Below are 16,771 nucleotides of genomic sequence, written 5' to 3'. Positions count from 1 at the left end.
GTAATGGCCTGTGCAAAGTTCCAATACAAATTTACATTTGCCTCATATAGAGTGCCCCTTACAAGAACGAAATTGCTGTCCCCCTTTAAGAGCGAGGTTCAAGGCCTGATAGGTAGACCTTTTTTTATTGCCACATTACAGCCTGTCACAGCCCGAGTTGTTTGCAGAAATATTGAATTTGGTAACCACATTACAATTGATGTTTTTGCTAACATTCGGCTTTCCATGCCAACCAGTGCAGTTTGTTTTTCAATAGTAGAAGTGTCTTTACTGAAGCCTTGCTTGTAGATTGGGTTTTTCCGCAACATTTAAATTATGCATTCATAGGTCTTCATAGGTATCCTCACCAAATTTCCTGAGGGTTCTTATGGTTTTAACGATTTAAGAATAGCCTGGTATTTTGACTCTAAGAGAGTTTTTTAAAGTCTCATTTAGCCTTTGAGATGAACTCGGCTAGGGTCGAATCGTCAGGCCATTGGATTTATACCATAAGCCATTTTGGTTGGGAAGCAACACGCGCTAATTTTATTTCCATAGATATAAAAATAAGAAGAAACAAATCTTCATTTGAAGGAACAAATCTTCATTTGAAGGAACAAGCTTCATCAGTTATTCACATTTGAGCATTTATGTCCAGCTTGATTTTAAATCAAAACTTTAAAAAGAATTTTTTTTAAATTGATTTTGATTTGATTTTAATAAGGCATAAAAATTACTAAGTAATATTAGGATAAAAGCTGAAATGAATAATTGAAAGTACTGAGAAATTAAGCAAGAAAGTAAAAGCGCACACAATTATCAAAGGATAGCACACAGGAAGCCAATAATGTGGACTTGTTTCCCTTGGGGCCCCCTATAACCTGGTTAAAGATACTGGACACTATTGGTAATTGTCAAAGACTAGTCTTCACAGTTGGTGTATCGCAACGTATGCATAAAATAACAACCTGTGAAAATTTTTGCTCATTCGGGCGTTGAAGTTGCGAGATAATAATGAAAGAAAAAAACACCGTATGACATGAAGTTGTGTGCTTACAGATGCTTGATTTTGAGACCTCAAACTCTAAATCTGAGGTCTTGAAATAAAAAATAAAAAATTACTTATTTCTCGAAAACTACATTACTTCAGAGGGAGCCATTTCTCACAATGTTTTATACTATCAACCTCTCCCCATTACTCGTTACCAAGTGAGGTTTTTTGCTAATAATTATTTTGAGTAATTACCAATAGTGTCCACTGCCTTTAAATCGTGAACTGTACGTGTTTCAATTTTGTTGTTGTACTTGAACAGTAAACACATGCAAAATAACAAGCAGTAAAAAAGCAAAAATGAAATCCTTATTGGAAAAAATAGCCCCAAGATATAAATTCTGAATTGTTGTGGGTTTCTTTTTCCGTCAGTTTCTAATTGAAATAAAGTTATTACTACTAACTTCATGTTCAAATTAACATAATGAAAGTGCAACTGATTTTAAAAACTGGGAGGTGATTCCGTAGGGTCTCTATATATTTATATAAAAAATTATAATCTCATTTCACAGTCGAGTCAATCTTCATTTTTACAAAGATTAGATTTTCCCTGCAGCGGGGGGCCTCTCACATTCTTGTCTACGTCGTCGCTGAGATGTGCGTAACACATTACATGTTTTCGTCTCTTTCCCTGGGCTCTTGAATACACAGAGTGTGAGAGATAACATGGGAGCCTATTCAAGCCTCAGCCATGCAAATTAACCCAAAGACGTCATCCAAGATTCCACACGGACCTCTCATCGCAGGTGAAGAAAGGAGTGAAGGGATAACAAAAAGCCCAGCCACAATCAGACGAGTGTAGATTATACACAGTTGAATGACACACAGCACAAACAAATAAATCTACAATGCTGTGTGCGTATACACTTGGTCCGCCAAAATCAGTGTATTTTGACTGTTAGTCTCACCATAATGATGCCCGGCCGACCGTCTTATTAAGCCAGTAATGAGGTCAACAGCATACAGGGTTGAGAGAGCAATCTTTAGGTGTGAACCCATCAGACGTGTTACCAAACTATTATATATTTTTATAAAGGAGAAAGGAATGCAGTGACCGGGGGTGGTTGGGTGCTCTGTTATGTGTGTATAATTACCACAGCCTAAAGAAGGCGATGGTTAACCTTTGGTAATTGCAATAGGATTGACTCATCCAGGCTGAGACTGGTTTTACACAACACCGTGATTAAGACGTGATTCAGGCATCGAGTCACCATGTCAGATGTATTTTTATGCCCGGTCTTGCGAGAGAGGGACCATATTTAGATATTTCAAGGCACCAGCCGTCCTTGGAGAGTATGAATCAGCCAGCTTGTGTATTGCGACTCACCCCCCCTCCCCCTCCCCGTCCCCCTTTCCATAGTCCCCAATGTAGACCCTGGGGTTATCTTCAACAGTTAAGACTAGTCTTATCTCAAGTTGGGACCTAACTTAGGACTAGCCTTAAGTTTTTAACATATCCTAGGACTAATCCTAAATATTAGGACTAGTCCTAACTCTTTGTTAAATCGACCCCTGCAACCATTTGTCATGTTCCTGGCATGCATTAGTGCCTAGAAATACCGTTTCTGATTGCATGGAATGGGACCGGACTGTTTTCTTGACCGGTCTCTGTTGACCAAAAAAGTCACTTGGTGTTTTATATGGAGCAAAGTGGTACCCCACCCCCTCCCATTGTGTAATCATTGTGTGCTTGACATCTCTGGAATTCCTGAGAGGATTTTAGGCAGGGGTGTGGATTCTTATGTACGCTGAAGGGGAAAATAATGTATTAAATTGGGAACAATGGGGGCAACCCCTAGCTCTTCCTACCCCCCCCCCCCCCCCCCGCCCCCTATATCGGGCGCAGTAAAGAAATCTGCTGGCATGTTCTTCTGTGTTATCTTCGTGACTTTTCAATGTATGTTGCAGTCAAAATTAAAAAGGGTGTTTTTATGAATACTTGGATACAAAGCCCCTCCTTCATATACCCAAGTCTGCAATCTTTCCCTCACTCGGCACAAAGCTTCTTTTCTATCTAGTTAGAACTGTATTGTTCCTTTATTTCCACCTGTAGCCCCTTCACTGACATAATCCTCCCCCATCACCACGTTATTATCATTCAGTTCTTCTTACTACATTCCTGATCCATCAGCCTCTAGGGCTCTCTCTCTTACCATGGAGGTAGAAATAGACCTCTTACCATGGATGTAGAAATAGACCTCCATGCTCTCCTTGCGGTACAGCCTTTCAATACAATTCTCTTGATCCTCTCTAAGCTAAAGCCCTCTTGTTCCCAGTCTCATATTCTTTCATGTGCCGCCCCTCCCCCCCCCCCCCCCAAAAAAAAAAAAAAGAAGACAATCAGAAAGTCTTCTCATCTGCTGGCCTGCAGTGTGCCTCTTAAAGGCACTGGACACCTTTTGTCGAAGAACAGTATCCTCACTTGGTGCATCCCAACATATGCCTTAAAAAACAATTCTGTGAAAATCTTAGACTCAAAAATACCCTTGTTTCACAATTTTGTGTGCTTTCTGATGCCTTTAAAAGGCTTCAGGCCTGAAGTCTCTTAATATTTGAGTGAGAAATTACCTACTCAAAAACTGCGTTACTTCAGACGAAGTCGTTTCTCACAATGTTTTATACTATCAGCAGCTCTCTATTGCTCATTACCAAGTAAGTTATTATGCTAACAATTACTTTGAGTATAGTTACCAATAATGTCCAATGCCTTTAAATGCCCCCTTTATGCTTTATGTTCAATAGTCTACAAACCCATCAAGTTTTCCTACTTCTCCATCATCCCCAAAATCAAGATGCTACCCCTTACACTTCCCTCCATCATTCCTCTCCTTTGCAGATTCACCCCCTGCAATCTCATTATACTCCCCTATCCCATCTTCGAGGCCCCTCTCCTCCTCACCCCCTGCAATCTCATTATACTCCCCTATCCCATCTTCGAGGCCCCTCTCCTCCTCACCCCCTGCAATCTCATTATACTCCCCTATCCCATCTTCGAGGCCCCTCTCCTCCTCAGCCCCTGCCTCTCTGCCCCTCACACGACGCCTCTCGAGGTGACCTGTCTGTAGACCTCCTCCATGCTGAATTATTCCTCCTACACTGTGTAGGTGCAAACATCTTAACCCACATGAAATCAAATCCAGCGTATCTACTTTGACTGCTTGGTCAATACTAGTCATGCTCCTAGCGTCATGGGTCACATCCCCCTCCCTCCCCCACCCAAAAAGAGAAGAAGATAGAAAAACGGGATAAGTAATATGTAAGTAATGTTACATAAATTAATAATACAAATATTGCAAATAATAAGTACAATACAAAACAATGAGTAAATAAATAAGTATAAAACAGTGAACTAGTTTTTAGCAATGAAAAAGGTTTACAACAAATCTGAATATCAGCAAAGCACAATCACTTCCAAGGTACTGCCCCTCGTTGGGGCTTAATTTGATAGAGCTGTTTTAGCAGAACATTTTGCTTAAAAATTGTGATGCTTAGCAACAATTAGCAGGACACCAGTCACAAATTGTACATGTGACAGTTTCATAAAAACCTGTAGGCATACGTATTACAAACTTGCTAAGCACAGAAAAGTGTTGCTTAGCAGAAACAGGTAACCGGCTAAAATTTCATAAGTTTACATTGTTCTGACTGGTGCCCCCCTCAGTTATTGCTTTATAGACGATGTGACCTATGTTTACATTCAAACCGCCCTCTGTTGACAAAACACTCTATACGTCATGTTTCGCCGGGCACTGAGTTGCGCAGTCACAGTAAGATTGCGTACACTTTCTAGCTGGCTGCCAAAACACAAAGGTTTTGCCCGGCGGTATGCGCGCGAATCATGTTATGGTTTTCGTGTGACGTCAGAGGTCACATCGTCTATAGTAAAGATATTTGTCAAGCAGGATAACCACATTACTTCAAAGTGAAATGACTCTCAAAATGCTTTATACTATCTAAAGCTGCTGTAGGCTTGTAACCAAATTTGCTATTGCCATTTTTTTCATAGTGATTACCAAACGTAAACCTTCCCTTGAAATTCCACAATAAAATCAACTCCTTCCCATTCACAACTCTTACAAGCAAAACAACTACTGTCAGCATGGTTAAAAATTAACATAGAGAATCAAAACATTGCCAGACGCAGAATTAATAAAGACACTGTTCCTATTTTTTTTTTTTTTCCAAATTACACGGATCCAAAGAGAGGGATTTTAATAGGGGAATTCCCACTAGGGCCCAATTCAATAAAGCTGCTTAAAGACACTGGACACTATTGGTAATTACTTGGTAACGAGTAATGGGGAGAGGTTGAGTATAAAACATGGTGAGAAACGGCTCCCTCTGAAGTAATGTAGTTTTTTAGAAAGAAGTTATTTTCCACGAATTCGATATTGAGACCTCAGAATAAGATTTTGAGGTCTCGAAATTAAGCATCTGAAAGCACACAACTTCGTGTGACAAGGGTATTTTTTCTTTCATTATTATCTCGCAACTTCGATGAGCTCAAATTTTCACAGGTTTGTTATTATATGCATATGTTGAGATACACCGAGTGAAAAGACTGGTCTTTGACAATTACCAATAGTGTCTAGTGTCTTTAAGCAGAAAATAATGATTAAAAAATGTCTGCATTAATTTTAAAAGTGATTACCAAATGTATTATATCTTCCCTATAAATGCCTCAATATAAACTCCTTCCCTGCCAGTTTTTACAACCAAAACCACCACTCTCTCCGCATCGCTAAAAATAGCATAGAGAATCAAAACATTGGCAGAGAGTAGAATTTACAAAGACACAGTTCCTATTTGTTTAATTTCAAACCAACACGGAAAGTAATAAGAAGGGTTTTAAATAGGGGACTTCCCACCAGACTAAATAGATAAAAAGTCCGTGTTTGTATTGGTCAAAGGAGCTGACATCTGTTTTAAGTTATTTTGGTGTTGGCTTTGTTCCCACTTAGCAGCAAAAATCACAACTTCTTTTTACACATCCTGATATTTCATTCTATAGCACTGTATTAAAGGAACACGTTGCCTTGGATCGGACGAGTTGGTCTATAAAAAACGTTTGCAACCGTGTCTTTCAAAATGCATGGTTGGAAAGATGTTTTAAAGTAGAATACAATGATCTACACAAATTTGCGAACTAAAACAATCGGCCATTTATGGGAGTCAACATAAATGGCCTACCGTGTTAGTCGACGAAGTAAAAGGAAAACTGTGCAATTTTGAGGCATATGTTTGTGTGGATCAATGTATTCTACTTTTACAACATCTTTCTACCCATATGCATTTTACAACAAACGGTTACCAATGCTTTTAAAAAAAAACCAACTCGACCGATCCAAGGCAACGTGTTCCTTTAAGTAAGGAAACAAGAAATGCATGAGGAGCATCCCTACCCATTTTTTCTTCTCAAGACAAAAAAGCAATTGACAAGATTTTAAAATGGATGAGCTGACACAGAAATATGCATTATTAGTGGGACTGGGGGCTGCATTTAAAAGGTTTAAAAACATACAATGAATGGATGACTGCTTGTATTTGGAGGTTCTAGTTTTGGAAACATCATGTAGCTGAGGTAAAATTGCATTGTTTTTAAAGGATTTGGGTACTTTTTTTAACACAAAACATAAGGTCCACACATTTACATTAAACTTACACTGCTTGTAGATAATGATAGTAGAAAGAGTGCCTTAAAATATTACTTGCTGAGGTGCTGTGGTTTTTGAGAAATGAGTAAAACAATGTCACAGAAATTTTTTCGTCTGAGTCTGCAGTGAGATGAAAATTATTTTAGCATGTAAAAACGTAACAACCAGTTTTGGATATTAAATTACCATAACTGGTTAATACTTTTTTACATGCTAAAACTGAGACTAAAATAATTGTTTGTGACATTGTCAAAAAGTACAGCACCTCAGCAAGTAATATTTTAAGGGAAGTTTTCTACTATCGTTATCTTCCAACTGTTTAAGTTTAATGTAAGTCTGTGGACAATCTGTAATATGTACCCAGACCCTTATAAAGATTATACAAAATAACTGCGCTGATCGAAGATAGGAGTCATTCATTAAATTGTGAGTAACCAATCGATCCCTCCAGCTGACGTCTAGTCATCTTGTATCAACTTGTTTGTCTCCTATGATTCAAGTCCTTCCCTTGAGCCAGTCAGCCTCCCACTTACTCCGTCTCATCCTCAACACGAGGAGCAAACCCATCTGCATCCCACACACACATCACTCCTACAAGACACTCTATGCTGCATCTTAAGACGGCACAGATAAACCACTTAACCTTCTGGTGAACTGCATCAACACATTCAACTCCTTAACTGCCCCCCCAACCACCTTCCATGTCTGCATTTGATAAAGAATCAGTGTTTAAATATTTTTTAGAATTTTAAAATTTGTACCATGCCCTTTTGTCACAGATCTCAGGGAAAGTACTGAGTATACAGTGCTAACACACATCGGGGCACATTGGTAAAGTATTCCTTATACCCGATGCAAATTTACCATCAATTAAATCGTTGCGGTACCCCCTGCTAAAACGTAGGATTCGAACTGCCTTTTGCTACCAGGCACTGGTGGTCTAGTTGGTATGACACTGCTCTAGAATTGCAAAGGTCGTGGGTTTGAATCCCACCCGAGTAATATGCCTAGATGAGTATACAGTGCTGACATACATCAGTATTTAAAGGTAAAACCAAAATGAATAGTCTTTTGTTGGTTTTAGCTTGACGTTTCAATCCGTTCGGTCGAGTTGAAACCAACAGGTTTTGTTCACACCCCCAACTCATTTCGAGATTATCAACCACATGGTGTTACTGCAAACGTTATCGTATTTCCATCATGCAAAGTTTCAAATCCTACTTAATTACACATTGATGCATATGTGAACTTTTTTCCTTATCCATTCAACTTTCATGTGACTCATTGCCATTCACAAAACAGCAAGTTTCACTTCAAGTGGCCGTCTGAACAAACAATTTTTTGTTTATTTTAGTCTTTTTTTTTTTTTTCCAAGTTTCCTTCTCAGCAGGATTCTTAACATCCTGGAAGTCTTTCAACCCAGATTGGTTTTAGTCTACGTGTGATATTAAACAGTAGTCCTAATGAGTGCTGGGTCTTTGTTTTTTTGTAAATTTTAATCGTAAACCGTTTTCTAAAAATGGTCTTGTCCAGGTTGCACTCTTGTCCAGGTTCCAGATGACCCAATTAAGAAATCAAATGTTTTTAAGTCTACGTGTGATACTAAACGCATAATTACGGCAGTCCTCATGGGGGCCATTTTGTTGTTTTTTTTTGTTTTTTTTGGGGGGGGGTTGGGTTTCTACTGTACATCCTTCTCTAAAAATAGTTTAGTCTAGAGCAGTATGCACTCTGGAATATTCCAGACAATCCTATCTAGAAATCATGCAATCTCCAAATATTAAAAAAAAAAATCTTATTAAAAGCCATTGGACCCTTTCGGTACAGAAAAAAAAAAAAAAGTTCACAGATTTACAAATAATTTACAGGGTTTACAGAAGGTAATGGTGAAAGACTTCTCTTGAAATATTAGTCCATGAAATGCTTTACTTTTTGAGAAAACGGTAAAACAATATAAATTCTCGTTAACGAGAATTACGGATTTGTTATAAACACATGTCAAGACACGGCGAAACGCGCGAAAACAGGAGTGGGTTTTCCCGTTATTTGCTCCCGACTCCGATGTCCGATTGAGCCTAAATTTCCACAGGATTGTTATTTTATATATAAGTTGTGATACACGAAGTGTGGGACTTGGACAATACTGTTTACCGAAAGGGTCCAATGGCTTTAACTTATAATTATTTCTTTGATTAACTTTTTATCATATGTTTTTGTTTTTTTCAAGCATACATCATTGTCTAATGATCTTGTGTTACACTCTGGAATGGTCCAGATAAACAAATTTAGAAATCAATCAATATCCCAATTTTGTCAAGTCTACGTGTGATAATCAACGCATAACCATAGCAGTCTTCATAGGCCTTGGGTTTTTAATTGTGTTTTCTTCAACCGTACATTATTATCTAAAAATGGTCTAGGCTAGTCGAGGGCAGTGTCACACTTTGGAATGTTCCAGATGAACCAATTAAGATCTAACCCAACCTCCACATATTAACTTGAAACCTTAAAAAAAAAAAATCATAATGCTCCTATCTTTTTACTCCATTGTTCTGTCTCTTGTCTGTCAACAGGATTAGAGGGGAGATGGCTTCAAAAGCCAAGCTTCACCGAGTCCTAACTAAATTTGGTTCAGTTACTGACCACACCTTTCTTAACCACATTATCAATAACTCTTTCTAAAAATGCAATTTTGATTTGGTTAAGTAACTGTTAGGGAGCATCTCGAAAGTTCGGTACGTTATAGGCTCAAAAGATCGTTGCTAGGGCACACATGCCTGCAATCTGTTGGATCCCTAATATAAAGCGTTATGAAATCCCTCTTTAAGACTTTGCACAACATTCCACTTGACCCTCCAGAAAACACAATCTCCAATTCCATCAAATACGTCACTCAACCAAAATCTACTGCAACAGTTTTTTTCCGGCCACCATCAAGGACTGGAACGCCTTACCCAGTAGTGTGATTTCCAGCAACTCATTAGATATCTTCAAAGACACTCTCACTAAGCACTTCAAAAATTAAGCCATCCCATCCACACAATGCGCAAAGCTGGTGTGATGTGTCTTTATACATTTTTTTTTGCCGGCTCAATTAACAATACAGATACAGATGTTAGAATGCACAAGTGTGCTGAATGTACAAGAGCAATCCTGGGCCCAACCTCATAGCACTGCTAATCGGTACGCAAATTTTTTTGCTAACTGTAGCAGGCAAATTTGCTAAAGCATAAGCATATTTCACATGTTAGCAAGAAATTAAGCAGCCATCTTAAGCGCGATCACCTTGAATTTACATTGTTACGTCATTTATTTTCATACGGTGAGCACTGGAGGGTAAGCATGCCCTCTTCGTGTGCTTACGTTTTGCACCACTATGGAAAAAGTGAATAAATAATTAGTGTTTTTGAATGTTTCGATAGAATGTTCCAGCGGTTCAACGGAATGGTTCCTGTGGACGTGCTTGACTACTCGATCCATAATAGCAAATAAGTACTACCATTCCAACTTTTGTTTACGCTTCCTTCCTGATGTATTAACACTTGACAAGGACGGCATTCAAAACAACACAAGTGCAAAACAAGTTGTTATTTTGTCTTCACGTGCGCTACCACGTACACAAAAACAGGCAACAACCCCCACTCCCCTACGTTTCGTCTTTAGCCTACTAGCAATGAAACCTGATAGATCCAGGCTTACTGCACCAACATCGTTACAGGCAAGCTATCCTGTTGCCCAAAACCCATCATACTGTGTTTTATTTGTATTTATAGATTGTTTACCTCTGGTCGGGAAGACACAACGACGTACGTAAAGAAAGTGCAAGTAGAATACTAGTTGGAGATAAGAATCCAATCAGTTTAAACGTGGCAGATTGCTTGGAATAAATCAAGTATCTTTCTGACATTTTCTCATAATTTTTAACTGGTTCATAAAAAAAAAAAAAGTGTGTGGATACAATTTTGAAAGCATTGGCCCCTAATTAATCAAATTTTGTTTGAATATGTTAAATGCAAGGAAAATAGGTCTTTCAATTAAAAAGCACACTAAATTTTGTTTAAAAATTTCATTGGCACACATTAATTGAAAAGCTATAAAAGCTTGAATAAGCTTTAAAAAATACCAGTAAATTTTGTTCATTTGTGTTTTGACACAAATTGATTTAAAATTATAGATGTTAGTTTTGCATCAGGGGAGTATATTTTGTTTTTACCCTTACACCGATGTGTATTAGGGAATGTATACTCTGTAACAAATTCTTTATCCCTAATGCAAAAACTAACACCAAATAAATCAATGTGTAACCCGATGCTAACATATAGGATTCGAACTGCCTCTAGCCACCGGGCTAGCTCAGTGGTCTAGTGGTAAGACATCTGCTCTAGCAATGCAAAGGGCGAGGGTTTGAATCCAACCTGAGTGATTTGCCTGTGGATTTTTCCCCACAGAACTCTGGAAAGTACTGTGAGTATACAGTGCATAATACACATCGGTGTAAGGGAAAGAAGAAAATTAATTAAAAATTATAGACTCTACCACAAAAACAACATACAAAAAAACACAAGGTGCTGAGAAAACTCAAAGACGTGTGAACAATGATACAATTCGTCATCAGCGATAACTGATTGCCATATAATTATTCGTCAAGTTTTTACACAGATTTAATTGGACTTGTCTAGGTCACTAGGTGGGACCTAATCAGACATTACCGTCTCGTTATTGTCTGGCATCTATGCTAATTGTTCTTTGTTTTATTGGAATATGCTGGTCATTGTTTTTTGCAGTATTTGACATTTAGGCCTATAGTCTGTCATTAAAGGGTTTGGGTATTTTTTGTAAAACACAAAACACAAACGTCATCGAAGTTGCAAGAAAATGAATGAAAAAATCACCCTTTTTTGCAGAGTAATATGTGCTTTCAGACATCTCAGAATGGCTTCATGCCTGAAGCCTCTCTCAGATTCTTTGCAGTGAAAAATATTACCTCTTTTTCTAAAAGTACATTACTTTAAAGGGTATCATTTCTAACAATGTTTTATAGCATCAACAGCTCTCCACTCTTTAGAGACCAAGGAAGTTTTTAGGGACATTAATTTTTGAAGTGATTACCAGAGGTATACCCACCCTTTATTAAATCGGGACGAATTGGCTTTATCTTCCATGAGTAACAGAGGGCAGGATTTTTCTGCACCTCCTGGACTCGCCACTGATTTTTTTAACTTACCTACATGATGAGGGTCGCATGAACAATAAAATAAAAACTGCTGTTTGTGAAACTTGACTAAGGGCCAACATCTGGTCCCAAAAAAAACCAGCTGCAGTTTTTAGAACATATTTCCAACCTCTAAACAAACAGTTTATAATTTCTATGAAACGCAGTTAATTGTCACTGCACTTAATCTCCATTTTACTCAGCTAAAGGTCAATTGGCTTATAAATACTATTTGTGGCGCAGTATTTTTGGGGGCGCAAAATGTTACCATAGCCCGTAGGTCTTTAGGTCTTTAGGTTGGCAAACAAATCCCTTTCTATTTTTAGTTTGATCCCTTTTTAATTGTTTTAGAACGAGCTACTCTGCGACTGATTCTGAATAGGTTTTTTTGTCCTCTCCCTTAGAAGGATATTTTGAAGGGGTCATACCTAGGCACAAACACTTTACCCTTTATATTTTTAAGGTCAAAGTAAAACCCCCAGTTCACGCTGCCATGGAGATCTGAAATGTTGTTTTTTTGGAAAACATTTTACTGGTCAAGTAGAAAGAATGTTGACATTTGAAGCTGAGCCGACTGCCTTTAGCTGAAGGGTGAATCCAAGACGTGCTCGGAGTCAAGATGCTGAGGGTGACACCCAACCGAAGCTTCCTTTTGTTAGGGGACGAATGACTATCGTCGTTGCAGTTTGAAACCCAATCTATTAACGTCAGTCTTGGATGTCATTCGGCGTTCACCCTTTCAGATTCTAACAATAGTGTTAAGTAATTACGGACGTAAATGGATATTTAATAGTATTGAAATAAATGTGATTATTGTAATTTTGCGGCAAAGATTTTTTGTTGTTAACATTTTGTGGCCAAGACTTGACTCGATAAAAGTTCAGTTGTGACGTTCACTTTGTCCTAAAGGTGAACAGCTGTTGAAGTGCTTCATTTTTTATGGTGACCTTTTATTTTGGTCTTTTAAATATTTTGCTTGAAAAATTAATTTACTAATGAACAGCTGATTTACTCAAGTTTAGTTGTTTACTTTCTTTTAAAACTTTAAGAAACTAGCTAAGCATCTTGAAATGTGAAAGTGACCTACTTCCTACAAGTACTTTCAAAGCTGAAAATCGTTGAAATTCTTGAGCCGTGTTTACGTATTTCATTTCTTTTGTTTCGTTTGACCTGTTTGTGAGTAGACATTAAACAGAGTTTTCAGGAATCTTACGAAGAAAGGAAAGGTGTCATCTTTGAATCTGAACTCTTAATCAGATACTGAGGATGTCTTGACCCCAAAAATGCTGCAAGGCCCAGCTTAAACGCACTTCGTAAAAAATATTCTTAAGTGGCCAGATTCCTATCAGGGAGGCAAACTTTATCTAAGAAGTTATTTATAAGGCTCAAATATCGTGGTTATTTCGTCAGAAATCAGAATCAAAATGGTTTATGCAACACAGCTCATAATCAGGTGCTTTTTCCGAACCCTTTGACACTGCCTTGAACTTACGATGGATCTACCCCCCTCCTCCTCTTTCTAGTGACCCCCTTTATCAAGTCAGACATAGTCATTATTCAGTTGGTTGTGCTATTTTGGGCATACTGGCCCCTAGGAAGGCGTGACACATATCCCCTTAAAGCAATCCTTGACTATGAGTAAGTCGTACTTTGATGGAGTCTGTATCATCATAGAGGAAGGACACTGCTGTCATACAATTCGGTAGGTCAAGTTTGCTATTAAAGTCAAGGTAAAGAGCTTACATTAGTGGCCAACTGGTTTAGTCATCACACGCAATATAATACTTCTTGACTGTAGAGTTGGTTGGATATGTCTTTTAGTTTTACACTAAAGCTGGGGGTCATACTTTCTGCGAATGCAGATCCGAAGCGAACTTTGACGTCACGTTTCTGTTTACCATGGTGTATCTTTAATTTTAAAATATTTTAAAATAAAATTATTTATAAGTGTTGACCTTGAATCAAATCAACGGGCACAGATCTTTTTCATTCTGTGTTTTATTGAAGTATTCTTACCCATTAGACAAATGAGATAAATCTTCTGATGCTTGTTGAAATAAAAACAATTTATTTGTGAAACTGTGTGTATAGTTTACCCCCCAAAGTTTGAGCCCTCTTGGCTACTTTTTAGAAGAGTGTAAACTCAAACTGACAATAAGGACCTAAAACATGAATTTATCCCCTTGTAGAATTAACAAGTATAACAGATTCTCAGATTTGTTGTCAATGTTAACTTTGAAAGTGTATGGTGTCAGCGCCACCATACAGCCGCAGTTTTTACTTTAATTCCACTTTGTTTGCAGTAAACAAGAACAATTTGTAACAATTGAGCACTCTCCCTGCCTCCACTCCGGTTTAGTTGAATCGGATACAGAAGTTTAGATCGTTAGGTATTGGTCAAACATCTCCAACAATTTGCATATAATAGAAGTTTCTGGCATGGCATGCCGAGTGGTGTTAGACTCCACTTAGTTCAAATTCTTGGCACGCTGTGACATTCCTCTTCATTGAAAACAAAAAATCAACTCCCAAAAGGGCTATTTTGTTCCCACATTGTTATGGATATCCTGAAGTGATAGGAACAAGTTGTTATCGGAAGTTTCTTAATCTTTGCCAAGACCTCCAAGAAAGAAATCAAGAAGTTTCAACAAGAACCCTCCAGCACCGACGATGTAGACGATGGTGCGTTGTGTTTTTGGAGGTTTGCCAAACAATTGATTCAAACTATTTCAACTATGCCGCCCCCATGACAGGTCAACTAGCAATAGAGTTTACTTTAAGTCCGCCCAAGTTCACCCTGGAGAGGTTTTGTAAGAGGTTTTGTCCTTCATTTTTTCCCACTCAGCACTGTCGCTGCTTTGTTGGATGTGGGGTTTGTTTACCTAGAAAGGTGAAGCATCAGTCATTCGGAGAAATTGAACTGACTTATTGTTTTGAAACTGAAGTTCGTGTACATGTAGGTCACAGTAAGGGCAGATAATGGGAATAAAGGCTGAGGGTTTGTCTCTTTAGTCAAATTTGATGACAGCAAAATGCTTAGAAGAAATAGCTGCACTTTCTTCTTATGTCGCATCTTTTCCCGAGCTGGGTAGGAGAGCCTCTAGACAGAAACTGTGTTTCTTGTTAGTAAATTTTTTTGGCTACCCATCAGGCTACATAGTCCTCTGTAGTTTTTGTAGTTGTTCTTTTTATGTTTTTGCTAATTTGATTGTGTGTGCATTTATTTGATGACTGCCCCAGAAATAGGATAAATGCTACAAATATAGGTTTCAATGATAGGTACATAAATGTTTGTTTTGTTATTTTTGATTCACAGTATATAGCTGACTTCGTACTATGATAAGTGTTATGTGTCAAAAATAGCAAAGAATTCTTTTGACAAAACAGCCTCAGTGTAAACACTGCAGCTATATTGGTACATAATGGCACAAAGTCTGTGTTGATTCGAACCCGATTCCGGTACTCGCCTGTTTTGTCAAATGAAGAAATACTCGCCCCTGGAATCTGATAATAAAACTTCTGAGTTTCTTCAGCAACACTACATCTGGAAATGTTGTTATTTTGTGCAGTGGGTATAGAAAGGAAACTGCTGCTCAATAGTCAAAATGTTGTTATTACAGAATCGAAATGTGTCTTTTCTTAATTCAGATGAACGTTTGGAAGTGTTTTCCTGTCTCGAGACAGTGGCTTCCAGAAGTCATTAAGGAAGAGCCTGAGTGACCCCAAACTACATTTAAGTCTCTCTGCCGGGATGTAATTAACGTATGGAATTTTGGTAATGATGGAACTGTCTCTACCGTTTGCGACACTACTTGCTGAAGCCAGGCACTTCTTGCCAAAATTCAAAACTGTTTATTGTTTTGCTCATCAAACAAATGTAAAGAAGAGTTTGCACTTAAACATCTATACATAGGGTTTGTGAGGTATTTCTAATGGTGTTAAAAACATCCCATTATCAAAGCTGATATTAAGGTTATTTTCGTCTTTAAAAAGAGTGCCTGGTATCTTGATCGTGGCAGTTTACAACATGGTCACTGTGTGGTCCAGTGGTTAGACTGCAGGACTTGCAATCAGAAGGTTGTGGGTTCATTCAAGTCCTTCCAAGCTAACTGCTAATTTCTCAATGACTGGAATAAATATTGTCTGTCTAGTTACTGAAGTTCTTGATTTGTGCAATGCATAGTCATTATAGCTGTTAAACCAATGAGAGAGATTGGCTTTTGCCAGCTTGGTGTTTACATCACCTAGCCAAGTTCCCTTATAAATGGAAGGTCGTATGTTTCTATGGTACTTGTATTTTTTTTTTAGATCTTTGGGTAAAAAGTACTCATAATTTATTCCGACTTGTTTCTTGAAACTTGTATTTTGGCTTACTTTGCACTTACTTTTTTGCTGCAGTGTTTTCATGAAGCATCTAGAGGCCTTTTCCACAAGGCGCTCTGTAAATATTGCAGTATTCATTTTCAATCCATGCAGTGCAGGGATTGTGTCCTTAGATGAACCAGACAAGGCATGGTAATGGCTCCTCTCCCTGCATAGGTTTTGGAATCCCTGTGGGGTTCGCTAATTGCCTTAAGTGGCCCTACAGTGTGGTAGTAAAAGGGTTGGTGTGATTGATATGGATTGTTACACTGTAAACCAGACTGAGACAAGACTCAAGATTGATCATTGAGGCACACATTCCTGGTAATTTGTTGGACAAATCGGTGGCAGTTGGGTGAAGTTTTACTTGAAACTGTTTTAAAGGCAATAAAGTAGTATACCTTTGGTTTTTTGCATCGGTTTGATTTTTTAAATCCTATAAATTATGAATGTGGATGTACGAGTTTACTCCAGTGGAGGTTTCTGCACACTATGGGTATGCAATAAAAAATA

General features: G+C 38.1%; 1 long non-coding RNA gene across 1 annotated transcript in view; it reads left to right on the top strand.

The window, feature by feature from the left end:
- LOC139954230 (uncharacterized) overlaps window positions 1-16,771 on the top strand; it is a 78,148-nt gene that overhangs the window by 45,295 nt on the left and 16,082 nt on the right. The window lies entirely within an intron of this gene.

Source organism: Asterias amurensis, chromosome 2, assembly GCF_032118995.1.
Source record: "Asterias amurensis chromosome 2, ASM3211899v1".
Taxonomy (NCBI): Eukaryota; Metazoa; Echinodermata; class Asteroidea; order Forcipulatida; family Asteriidae; genus Asterias; species Asterias amurensis.
This window is presented reverse-complemented; position numbering and strand designations above follow the sequence as displayed.